The sequence below is a fragment of the Emys orbicularis genome, chromosome 4 (assembly GCF_028017835.1).
Source record: "Emys orbicularis isolate rEmyOrb1 chromosome 4, rEmyOrb1.hap1, whole genome shotgun sequence".
NCBI lineage: Eukaryota > Metazoa > Chordata > Testudines > Emydidae > Emys > Emys orbicularis.
The window spans coordinates 90,642,718-90,656,394 of NC_088686.1; positions in this window are offsets into that span (position 1 = coordinate 90,642,718).

Sequence of the window (13,677 nt, forward strand, 5' to 3'; positions counted from 1 at the left end):
ACATATCATCCCGAGTCCGCCGTTTTCTCCTTCTAATCTTCACTAGCCTCTGTGAAGGAGAAACATTTGCAGCTGGTGGAGGAGAAGGGAGAGGTGGTTAAAAAAGACACATTTTAGAGAACAATGGGTACACTCTTTCGCATTAAATTTTGCTGTTCACATTACACAGCACATGTGCTTTCGTTACAAGGTCGCATTTTTCCTCTTATATTGAGGGCCTGCCAGTTTGGTGTGAGAGATCACTCACGCAGTGCCAGGCAACAGATTTCGGCTTGCAGGCAGCCATGGTAAGCCACAGTCTTTTGGCTTTTTTAACCTTCTTAACATGTGGGAATGGTTTCAAACAGTAGCGCCCTCATTTCCCATATCAAGCACCCGTTGGGTTGGCCATTTAAAATGGGTTTGCAATGTAAAAGGAGGGGCTGCGGTTTCCGGGTTAACATGCAGCACAAACCCAACTAACCCCCCTTCCCCCCCACACACCCAATTATCGGGGATGATCACTTCACCCCTCCCCCCCACCGCGTGGCTAACAGCGGGGAACATTTCTGTTCAGCAGAGCATGAAGGGGCACCTCTGAATGTCCCCTTAATAAAATCGCCCCATTTCAACCAGGTGACCGTGAATGATATCACTCTCCTGAGGATAACAAAGAGAGATAAGGAATGGATGTTGTCTGCATGCCAGCAAACACTGGGACCATACGCTGCCATGCTTTGTTATGCAATGATTCCAGACTACGTGCTACTGGCCTGGCGTGGTAAAGTGTCCTACCATGGCGGACGGGATAAGGCAGCCCTCCCCAGAAACCTTTTGCAAAGGCTTTGGGAGTACATGAAGGAGAGCTTTCTGGAGATGTCCCTGGAGGATTTCCGCTCCATCCCCATACAGGTTAACAGACTTTTCCAGTAGCTGTACTGGCCGCGATTGCCAGGGCAAATTAATCATTAATCATTAAACACGCTTGCTTTTAAACCATGTGTAATATTTTAAAAGGTACACTCACCAGAGGTCCCCTGTGTGCCCTCAGGGTCTGGGAGCACGCCTTGGGTGAGTTCGGGGGTTACTGGTTCCAGGTCCAGGGTGATAAACATATCCTGGCTGTTGGGGAAACCGGTTTCTCCGCTTCCTTGCTGCTGTGAGCTATCTACATTATCTTCATCCTCATCTTCCTCGTACCCTGAACCCACTTCCCTGTGTGTTTCTCCAGTGAAAGAGTCATAGCACACGGTTGGGGTAGTGGTGGCTGCACCCCCTAGCATGGCATGCAGCTCCGCGTAGAAGCGGCATGTTTGCGGCTCTGCCCCGGACCTTCCGTTTGCCTCTCTGGCTTTGTGGTAGGCTTGCCTTAGCTCCTTAATTTTCACGCTGTGCGTCCCTGTTATGGCCTCTGTCCTTCATGGCCTTGGAGACCTTTTCTAATATTTTGCCATTTCGTTTACTGCTACGGAGTTCAGCCAGCACTAATTCATCTCCCCATATGGCGAGCAGATCCTGTACCTCCCGTTCGGTCCATCATGGAGCTCTTTTGCAATCCTGGGACTCCATCACGGTTACCTGTGCTGATGAGCTCTGCGTGGTCACCTGTGCTCTCCACGCTGGGCAAACAGGAAATGAAATTCAAACGTTCGCGGGGCTTTTCCTGTCTACCTGGTCAGTGCATCTGAGTTGAGAGTGCTGTCCAGAGCGGTCACAATGAAGCACTGTGGGATAGCTCCAGGAGGCCAATAACGTCGAATTCCATCCACACTACCCCAATTCTGACCCGCTAAGGCCGATTTTATCGCTAATCCCCTCGTCGGAGGTGGAGTAAAGAAAGCGGTTTAAAGGGCCCTTTAAGTCGAAAGAAAGGGCTTCGTCGTGTGAACATGTCCAGGCTTAATTCGATTTAACGCTGCTAAATTCGACCTAAACTCGTAGTGTAAACCAGGCCTGAAAGGAAAGGAATGCAGCAGTGCAGGGATGTAAGCTGTGCTCATCCCCCTTTTGGCTGCAGCCAGGCCCTCTTTCTTGCTGCTGCACAAAGCTATAACACAAATGTTGCCCAAAACCATGATGACATCTGTATGCTGAGTGGCAGCCAAGTTTTGGTATAAGCTGTGCCACCCTTCAGCGATGGCATTCTTTTCATATCAGGCATGCAGTAGACAGAAATGTGTGCATGTATCTTTAAAGTCTAATCATTGGCTTGTGTGCACTGAGAGAAATTTTGTGTTGATATATGTAAATAAAGATAGAGAGTCCAATCCTGAACTTTTACCAAATCCGTTCAGCCAAAACTCCCCCGTCCCAGTAATCACCTTTCTCTCCCACTCCTTAGCAGGTACAAATAACTCTCATTGACTTTAGGAGAATGTATACATCTCCTGGTAGTGCTGGGGGGGAGAAACTGGCCCCCCCTGTGGATGGGACCAGATTTAGGTTGATGGTAATTAGCAGAGTTCTATAATAATTGAAGGAAATCTTGAACAAATCACTGTTTTTAGGTCAACCATTGAAGACAGTCTGTTAGTGCAAGTTATAAACTGCTTTAGGGCTATAAAGTGGCTTTAGAAAATTTGTTATGCTTCAGGAGAATAACCTCTCCCTCCCCCCCCCCATAATATTCAGATTTTTTAATGCACTATCAGGCTGGAGTAATATCTCATTGGGGAGTAGTAAAAGCAAATGGGAGTACTTTTTTAGATGCATGTGATCACAATGTAGAGATGTCTAGAAATGCAGGGCCGCCCAGAGGATTCAGGTGGCCTGGGGCAAAGCAATTTTGGGGGCCCCTTCCATAAAAAAAAAGTTGCAATACTATAGAATACTATATTCTTGTGGGGGCCCCCATTGCCCCACTTGCTCCCCCCCCCTCCCCCCGGGCGGCCCTGTAGAAATGTAGTGATGAAAAGGTATGGTATATACAACACATTCATCACAAATCAAGCCCATAGAGCTTCTTCAGATTTACAGCAGCATAAACGAGAGTAGAATTTATCCCATCTACTTTTGTTTCTTTTCACCAACTCTGTATTTTTGCTCTAAAACTAGAATGTTGTAATTCAATATCAGTTGACTAGAGGTTCATTTGAATCTGTTTTATTTTCCCAGTTTTTAAACAGACACTAAGGTCTAGTTTTACTCATGTTGCACAGCAGAATAAACCTTTGAAATATGTAAGTACATCACTTCTTCAACTGTGACAAGAACTGAATTGCCATGGGAAAATGCAAAATGGTCCTTGCTATGACATACTGATATGCACATTTTTGAGGGGGGAAAGCTCACAATTTATAGTAAGTCGTGTACAGGTAGAACATGATCTTTTATAGATTATATTACAATATACCTCTATTCTTAGATTTTTTTATCATGCACATAAAATAGTCTCAGAAGGTATCTTTTAAATATAAATATAATTAATCCTATTAGTCATAATAATGAACTTTGCAGACCAATATTCCAGAAAGTACAATAGTCTATTCCTAATAGCAGAGCGTTTTCCATGATGAAGCAGTGCTGGTAAATAGAGCTGGGCAAAAGTTTTTGGACTAATAGTTTATTCACAGAAAAATGCAGTTTGGGGTCAACTGAAACTTCTTTGTGAATGTGGGTCATATTGGGTGAATAACTTCCACTTAAAAATACTTTTAAAAAAAAGTCAAAACCTTTTGTTTGAATCAAGATTTTGTTTTGAAATTTAGCTACATGTATTTTAAAAAATGTACCAAAAGGGTAAAAACCACTTGAAAACAGAATTTAAAAAATCATAAAATGGGGAAAAAATCATTTCAGGTCAAACAAAACATTTCATTCAACACAAAATGTAAATTTTTAGCTTTCTGGTTTGGCAAGGAAAACCAAAAGCTTTCTCTTTTGTATCAACCTGAAATGATTTTTTTTTTTCAGATTCTTTGGTTTGGCCACAAAGTCAAAATGATTCTGTATTTGTTCTGTTCTGCTTGTGAAATCACAGGGTCCCAGGCATATGTGGAACCAGCTTTTTGTCCCTGCCAAAATAGGGGTGAAATTACTTCACTGCCACACCCTTACCTATTCCAGCTACATGGCCACAAACACTTCCACACTACTGTGGAGGGACGTATGGAATAAATCACCATAGCATGTGGGCACTGCAAAACTACAGTGGCTGTCTTTACAGCCTCTGTGAGCGTGCAGGGGAGCAGCATTTGCACTTCAGGAAATGGGTTAATGCTGCAACACCTAATGTCCTAGTCCATCTTACATGAGTAGAGAGTATAAAGGGTAACCCTCCTTCCTTCACAACATAAAAAAACAGAGAAAGAGAGAGAAAAGGGCTTTCACCCAGACTCATTCCCTCAGGAACCCCTCAAATAATACAGCATGCAAATAGCCAAGAAAATCAGCATGTGACCTAAATGAAAAAGTACAAACCTGCCTTAAGAGTAGATTACTCCCATCTCCAAAATGCCCTATACCTTGAAATAACAAAATAAATGAATAAATAAATATATACAAAAAATCCTCTCCTACTTGCTGGTTGGGACCAGCACAGGGAGTGGGTCATATAAAATGATTTTTCCTAGAAAAATCTTAGCTCCTTCCACTGACAGAGCAATTCATCCCCAATAATCTATCAAAGAGGAAAAATCATTGCTTGTTTTTAAAGATTCTCAGTTCTTGTGAAGTCTGATAAAACCTTGACAGTTCATATGCCAGCACTTGATTGTATACATTGTATTTTGCTTTACACCATTGCCCTGATGATAGTACTTGCTGGCTGAGACAGCAAGGAGCTCATACAACCTTTCTCTTGTAACGAGGATGCTTGCTTCTGTATAGCAGGGAGGAATTAAATTATCAAGAGCATATTCTTCCCCTGAAGCCCACACATGCAACGGCCACCATGAAAGCTAATTGAAGGTACAGTGAAACCCCGGTATACCGCGATGTTTGGGGTCCAAAAAATTACATTGTGCTAAATGTAGGGTCGCGATATAACGGGGTTTCAAGCCCGTCAGTGGTCCCCAAGGCGGTGCATTGATGTGCGCTGCCTAGTGCCCCTAGTGCCCAGCAAGGGAGAGAAGCTGCGGCCCCACACCTGCCGGGGACAGTGAGCACCGGCGCCCGCAGCCCTGGAGCTCTCTGTCCCTGGTAGGCGCGGGGCCGCGGCTTCTCTCCAAGCCGGAGAGGAGCCGCGGCCCCGCGCCTGCTGGGGACAGAGAACAACAGGGCTGTGGGCGCCGGTGCTCTCTGTCCCTGGCAGGCGCGGGGCCGCAGCTTCTCTCCCCTGCCTGGCACTAGGTGGGGGCACATCAATGTCCCAGCAGCCATCATGGCGTTGGGGACCACTGGTACAGTACATACAGTACTGTATTACTGTGTGTCTTAAAGGGGGGCCAAATTGTGATCGCGTTATATGCGATTTCGCGTTATGGCGGGGCACCTTATTGCGGGGACTGTACATGCTGCATTGTATGAGAAGAAAATGTACCTTGTAGGAATATGCTTACACAAATGTAGAGAGGAGAGCAGGGGTAAAGGGATGTTTTATTTTTCCACTAATGTTTGTTTGTGAGGAAATCTGGATCCAGGTGTAGGATCCATGGATGGTGTAGTGTAGCAATGGAGATATGTCTGCAAGTTTTGCAAATGTGGTTATGGCAGGGTCTGGTGCTGCTTTGAGTTGATGTGTCCTGGTCTGTGGGGAAATTGCTTCTGATGACTTTGGTGAGATTATGGGCCTGTTTGAAGTGGGGGGATTGGGAAAGATTTCTTTCAGGATGTGCTGCCCATCGAGTAAGGGCTGTATTTGTTTAATGATACCATATATAGGTTCCAGTGTAGGGTGATAGGTGACAACTATCAGTGACGGTCAGGGGAGTGTGGGGGTTCTGTCTCGAAACAGGTTTTCTCAGGGTATTTGGATGGGTCATTGTGTGATGAATTCTACTTCTCTGGTGGAGTGTTGTAGTTTGATGAAGATAGTTTTAAGTGTGTTAAAGTGTGTGTCCCAGACTTTATCTTCAGAGCATATTCCATGGTATCTGAGTGCCTGGCTGTAGATAACAGATTTCTTGGTGTGTTTGGGGTGATTACTGTATCTGTGAAGGTAAGAAACCACCACTTTAAAAATCTCAGTTGACCTACTGGGATAAAGTAAGTTGTTCATAAATACTGTAAAGACGGGCTGAAGAGGATGGTGAAAGAGTTCTTCAGTGAAATGCACCGGGTTGTTCATTTCTGAAGCTGTTGTCAGACTAATTTGGAGCTTGGGAATGAAAAACGAAGATGAATTTGCCATTTCTGTTCACTAAAGGCAAAATTTCCCTCTTCCATTCAGATGATAGTACTGAACTTTAGCATTCTGTGGGCCAATCTGTGGGATATCAATGGAAGATCAGCACATACAGGTAGGGCAGAACTCTGAAGTTGAGTGTTACTATCTAGATCTCAGTGGAAAATTTTGCCCTCAGACTTACATAAGAAAGGCCATACTGGGTCAGACCGAAGGTCCATATAGCCCAGTATCCTGTCTTCCAACAGTGGCCAATGCCAGATGCCCAAGAGGTAATGAGTAGAACAGGTAATCAATCCTTAAGTGATCCATCCCCTGTTGCCCATTCCCAGCTTCTGGCAAACAGAGGCTAGGGACACCATCCCTGCCCATCCTGGCTAATAGCCATTGATGGACCTATCCTACATGAACTTATCTAGTTCTTTTTTGAACCCTGTTATAGTCTTGGCCTTCACAACATCCTCTGGCAAAGAGTTCCACAGGATGACTGTGTGAAGAAATACTTCCTTTTGTTTGTTTTAAACTGCTGCCTATTAATGTCATTTGGTGATCCCTAGTTCTTCTTTTTATTACATGTGTGGCAAGCGTCTGATCTTTGAAAATTTCTGCAAGAGACAGTTTTTAAAACCCTACTGTCAGAGTGTGAGTAGCCTTAGGCCTGGTCTACACTACCCGCCTGAATCGGCGGGTAGAAATCGACCTCTCGGGGATCGATTTATCGCGTCCCGTCAGGACGCGACAATCGATCCCCGAATCGACGCTCTTACTCCACCAGCGAAGGTGGGAGTAAGAGCCATCGACGGGAAGCCGCAGAGGTCAATTTTGCCGCCGTCCTCACAGCGGGGTAAGTCGGCTGCGATACGTCGAATTCAGCTACGCTATTCGCGTAGCTGAATTTGCGTATCTTAAATCGACCCCCCCCTGTAGTGTAGATGTAGCCTTAGGCTGACTAATCACTCTGAGCACTTGATAAATGCACACACATGAGGGAAATTATGGAGATAATTGGTCAAAGACTCAATGATTAACCTGCTAACAGGATGGCTCAGCTCATCATCTGAGAACAGCTAAAAGAGAGACAGGAAGAGGAAGAAAAAAAAGAAGGGTAGTCTTGGTTTGGCTTGAATTGAAGGAAGGAACAGAGAAGTTCCTGAGCAGGGGGTTGGACTAGATGACCTCCTGAGGTCCCTTCCGACCCTGATATTCTATGATTCTATGAAGTCTAGGCCCCCAATGGGATGATCTCTCTTCCTCCTCTCACCCTGAGCCTAGGAAGAATGTAAGAACCTCAAGCTCTGGAGAAGTTGTTCTGTTCTTTCACACTGTAAATAAAGTACTTGGTGCTGAACTTGCCGTGAGTTCTGTATGAGGACTGTCTGCAGTAAGGAATCCAGTGTGAGAGAAACCCACCCTGAGACACCCACATTTTTGAGAGACTGCCATTACTTGGTTCCATGAAAATCATTTGCAAAATTCTCATTGGCTTCACTGGGGCCAGGAATTCACCTCAGATTGAAATTTGAAATATATCAATATAATGAACATATGACTTTTCTTCCTTGTTGTAGTTTTCTCAAATAATGACTTTGAGCTGTAGGAATCTAGTAACATGCAGAAAATTTTGGATGGTGTAGAGACCTATCAATCTGAATAATATCCTTTTTTTCCTGATATTGTTTAATGATCATTTCTCTTTCAGTAAATGTCACTTACACAACAAGATAAAATATTTTATTATTTACTCCTGTTCTCCACTGTAAATTGAGTCAGCTTGTTCTAACTTCTTTTATTGGAATATACCATTTTATCCTTCATTCCAGTAATGTAGGATTCTTTTGGAGTTCCGCTTGCTCAAAACATAATATATTACAAAGCAAAGTCTAAGGGATAGCCTCTTTCCTTCTGAAAGACTGTTTCCTTTTCTGTCTTCAGAGAGACAAGGTGGGTGAGGTTATATCTTTATTGGACCAACTTCTGTCGGTGATAGAGACAAGCTTTTGAGATACACAGAACTCTTCTTTTGGTCTGAGAAAGGTACTCAGAGAGTCACAGTTAAATACATGGTTGAACAGATAGTTTAGCATAAGTATGCAGTAGTGTTGTAGCCATGTTGGTCCCAGGATATTAGAGGGACAAGGTGGGTGAGTTAATATCTTTTATGGGACCAACTTCTGTTGGTGAGTGAGACAAGCTTCTTTCCTTGTTCGCTCAGGTGTCTGATGGTAAATGCAGTTAGAAGCAATACTCATTGTTGACTAATACATACTGAAAGTGTGATAAATCATTGTTAATGAAGGTTCTCTCTGATAAGCCATTGGAAACCGAACTCTGTTGAGCAAAGCAACGTAACTCTTAACTAACGTGAAAAGTCACATTGAAAAGTGTTCTCTCAATTATACATACAGAACTGTGGACACAGTTTATCAAGAGAGGAGATAATATTTGTAGAGCAGGAAATCTGACAAGACTCTGGCCTTCAGTAACCTTAAACTAGATTCTGCAGATTATTGCCCTGCCTTTGAAGGAAAAATATAAAATCAATTTAAGTAGGCAATACACAAGCCAAGGGAGGAGAGGAAAGCAAGCTTTCATTACAACCTCACCATCTTGACCATTGTTGAATATTACCTTGTTACTCGCATAACCCCACTAAAATTAATTGGACTACTCATGCAGTGGGCTATTATTCAATGGGAGTAAGTGCATCAGAATTTGACCCTTATTTTACAGCTCACGTTCTGGTAAAGAAATCATTCTAACCATAGTGCAGCACTAAAGGTCTAAACCACAAGGAAAGAGATTATTAGAGTGATCAGAAGGAAAAAGCTTGAAAACTCAATACTGTATATGGTACAGGGCCTGATGGAGGATCATCTCGGAACACCTTCAAACAGGCAGAAAAAAGGTTGTTTTTGCTGCCTTCAGTTTCCCCCCTTCCCCTTTGGAAGCTTTCTCTCAGTGCAGCATTGATTCTCTAGAGCCTGGCAATTGCAAGGAGACCTGATGGCTAGCACATTTCTTTCTTTCTTTCTTTCTTTCTTTCTTTCTTTCTTTCTTTCTTTCTTTCTTTCTTTCTTTCTGTCTTTCTGTCTTTCTGTCTTAAACATGCCTGCCTAAGGCAGCTTTTAGATGTCAGTGGAGAGAGTGCTAAGCCAAATGAATCCATAAACCAATAATGTGATTGGTGACAGAAGGGCAACTCTACCTTGTCTTCGTTATCCTCAACTGCCTCCTCCAAGGCACAAGGGAAAAAGGTGTTTGTTCATTTTAATGATTCTCTGCTTTAATGGAAGACAGAAAAGTACTTCAGTTAGTAATAATGGCTCCAGCAATATTTTTCTGTGATAGGCTCTAGATTCAGTAGCAAGTATCACAGCCACAGAATTATGGAAAACTAGAGCTGCTGCTTATGCTGAACTCTCCAATGCATAAAGCATCAGTGCATCTGAATTGTCCAGAGATGCAGTCATGTGAACTGTCTGACAGAAAGTTGGATCAAGTCCTTACAGTTATAGTCTCAACTAAATGTGTGATGATTCAGCCATTAAACTCCCATCAGAGTTAACAAAAGTTATGGGTGTCAGAGGTTAAAATGAAGGAAAACTGGAAAGGAACACGATTTTTCTGCATTACAAAAAGTCAATCATTTGTCTTTCTTCTAGTTTCCCCGCCGTTCAAGCCTTGGTCTGTGCAACTTTCATTCATCCTAGTGGGACCTGAATGGCTCAAGTCCCACACACCAAAGTGAGAATATAACCCTTAGGCAGATGGGGAATAAATTAACAAGGAGCTGTCATCCGACGGAAAGAGATTAAACAAAAGTATTACAATAAACTATTAAATGATTCTAAAATATACAGGAATAAGGGAAAAATAAATATAAAATATATGTCCTGTGATCTGACAATATTTGCATAATTCTTTAAAAACATACCAAAAGACTTTCCCTTTCACAGTTACTTTTGTTCTTTATTCACACAAACAGGGTGAAAAATGTGCAAAAACTCATTTTGAATGAATCTGCAGTACCACGCTGAGTCTCTGTAAGGTGAAATATAAGATACAATGTGTGAAGTTACACAGGAGAAGGGTATTAGCTGACTGAAATTTAAGAATATCAGAGAGATGTCTACTTATCATGTTAATACGTTTATTTAGATGCAAAGAAACATTAGAACTCTATTAATCAGAAAGTGAAACACAGTAGTTCCTTCATGTTGTGCTGTAATATGTGATTAGAATTTCAGTGTGTTCCCTGTAATCCCTCACGTGGCAACATTACAATGAATAACACGAAGGAGGGACATATGAAAAATATACACAAAGGAAGCTTGATTTCCAATATAGCAAGTGGTGGTGGTAGATGCTTGTCTGCAGAATAGCAGACACCTTTAATAATCAGCAAAGCATTATGTGAACAGCTGCTAGCAAGACAAAGTATCTAATTCCACTAACTGTACTTTTAATTGTGTACTCACCATACTGAGTGAATGCTGATTTCAATATGACATTTAAAGAAAAGTCTCAGCTGGTTTACATATCAGTTTACAACCCCTGCTTTGAAAACAGTAACTGACTGCTATTGCTAACGAGCTCCATAAAATCATATAGCTTCTTAGCTTTTTATGGGACATGAGTGCGTATTAATTATCCCTAGACTCAATCCACTCGACTGCCTGCTGAGCTTTCCTAAATATCACATCTACCATATTTTGCCTATCTTCCAAACTATTGTACAACTTCTAACAGGATTTATTTCTGTGGGTGTCATCCCAGCATGAGCTAATCTTCCTTGATGTGTGCTGCAATATCATCCTCCATAGATAATGCTTTTGAACATAGCACTTGGGAGTGCGACTGAACATCATAATGGTGGTACCTAATTTAGAGTAGGTCAGATAGTTGAACACCCCATCTTTATAAGGTCTATGAATAAACTGTATGGTTTATTATTTATGTAAGTATTTAAAGCTGTTCAGTTTTCAGTCAAGAAGCACGAAGTCTTCTGGGAAAACTTGTTCTTTTAAGATTTTGAGTCAAATTGTAAAGGCTTAGGAGGTTAAAATGATTGTTGTGAGTGTTTCCCCTTGAATCTGACTGCTACTGTCCAGACAATAAACAAACAACAAAACAACTGTGCACTAGATAACATCTGTGGGTGGTTTGGTTACACTGTATGTCAGTCACTGTGGTTTGTATTGCACTGCACACAGCATATCAATTGCTTTAATTACAATGGGGGTTGCATGAATCCATCAAAAAGAAAGCCCATAAACATGATTAAAGAATGTCACTTTGTCTTCACTATCAGTTTATCTCCTCTTCTTTTCTAGTTTGTGACAGAGGTGATAAAAGCAGTTGAGACAATGTGTAATCCAAACCCAGGTAATCGTTACAGGGTATTTATCTGGTAATATAACAGATTTTAAGAAGCTAATGCTCTCAGCAAGGAAATGACTAATTAAAGAGCAAGACAATGCATTAAGAGAGTTCAAAAGGAAATAAAAAAGGTTTTAGTTCACATTCTTCTATTTAAACTTCATCCCTTTACACCTGTCCAATGATCTAAAAGCATTTTACAGATTTAAAATACAAAATGTTGAGATAACTCAGAGTTAGTTTAGGTTCATTTGGTGTAATTATTTTTTTATCCATTTACATGTGTTCTTAAATGTATTATGGTCTTGTAGTTGCATCAGAATTTTCTGTTTAACAGGGTCATTAGCTCAGCATCTCAACTTTTATTTGGAACCTTTTTTTGTAAATGTTTCCATAGGAATTTGAACCAAATTTTAGCCACAAATGTGTGTGTGTGGACCAAATCTCCAGTGTGTACTTTGTGTTTCTATGTTGTTGATTTTTTTTAGGGAATTTGGACAATTGGAACACTGGAAAAAGCCTGTTTGTTTGTTTTTTTCCCCCATACAGAGCATATTTGCTGCCCTATTCTGTTGCCTGAGCAGTAACATTGTGACATCTGAGATAATCAGCCACTTACCACTTCCAGTTCCTTTGTATACTTGCAGAGAGTCACTATCACATTGGTTGTAATGGTAATGGCTGCCTTTGATAACTGATTTTCTTCCGAGGACCATAACATTATTACAAAGAAGGGTCCCAGGAGGAGCTGTAATGAAAGCAGTTTCTCCTGAGGGTTTGGATAAGATCCCTCTGTGCTCCTTTGGGTTTGAAGTGGAGTAAGTTACACTAATTCTTCTCAAAGGCTAATTGTTACTTTGGTAAAAAAAAGCTTACATGAAAATAAGATAAATAATTCCAGCTCCTTTTCATATATATATTGGTTAGGTGCTTCTTACAAATTGGGGGTATGACTTTCTGAATATTTACCGTATAAAAAAGGGGGAAATTACAGATTTGAGTCCTGACTCAGTTTCCTGTTACAATATTTAAAAAAAGTAATTTGGAAGTTGCAATATGCCTATCTCATAGAACTGGAAGGGACCTTGAAAGGTCATGGAGTCCAGCCCCCTGCCTTCACTAGCAAGACTAAGGACTGTTTTTTGCCCCAGATCCCTAGGTGGCCCCCTTGAGGATTAAACTCACAACCCTGGGTTTAGTAGGCCAATGCTCAAACCACTGAGCTATCCCTCCCCCCAAACTGAAGTTGCTTTACAAATGTTTTGTTGAAATACATATGAACAGCCTTACTGGGTCAGATCATTAGTAAATCTAGCCTAGTCACCTGTGTTCCAACAGTGGCCAATGCCAGATGCTTCAGAGAGAATAAACAGAACAGGCAATCATTGAGTGATCTATCCCCTGTCATCCATTCCCAGCTTCTGGCAGTGAGAGATGAAGGACACCTAGACCATGGGGTGGCATCCCAGACCATTTGGGGCTAGTAGCCATTGATGGACCTATCGTCCATGTACTTACCTAAGTCTTTCTTTAACCTCTTTTGTAGTTCTGACCTTCACAACATTCCCTAGCAACATGTTCCACAGGTTGATTATGCATTGTGTGAAGAAATACTTTCTTTTGTTTGTTTTAAACCTGCTGCCTATTAATTTCACTGGGTGACCCCTGATCCTTGTGTTTATATGAAGGAGTAAATAACACTTCCTTATTTACTGTCTCCACAACAGTCATGACTTTAAAGACTTCTATCATATCCCCCCTTTAGTTGTCTCTTTTCCAAACTAAAAAGACCCAGTCTTTTTAATCTAGCCTCATATGGAAGCTGTTCCATACCCCTAATAATTCTTGTTGCCCTTCTCTGTACCTTTACTAATTCTAATATATCTTTTTATTTTTTAGATGGGGTGAACAGAACTGCTCACAGTATTCAAGGTGTGGGAGTTCCTGGATTTATATAGTGGCATTTTGATATTTTCTGTCTTATTATCTATCCCTCTGATAATGGTTCCTAACATTATGTTAGTTTTTTTTTACTG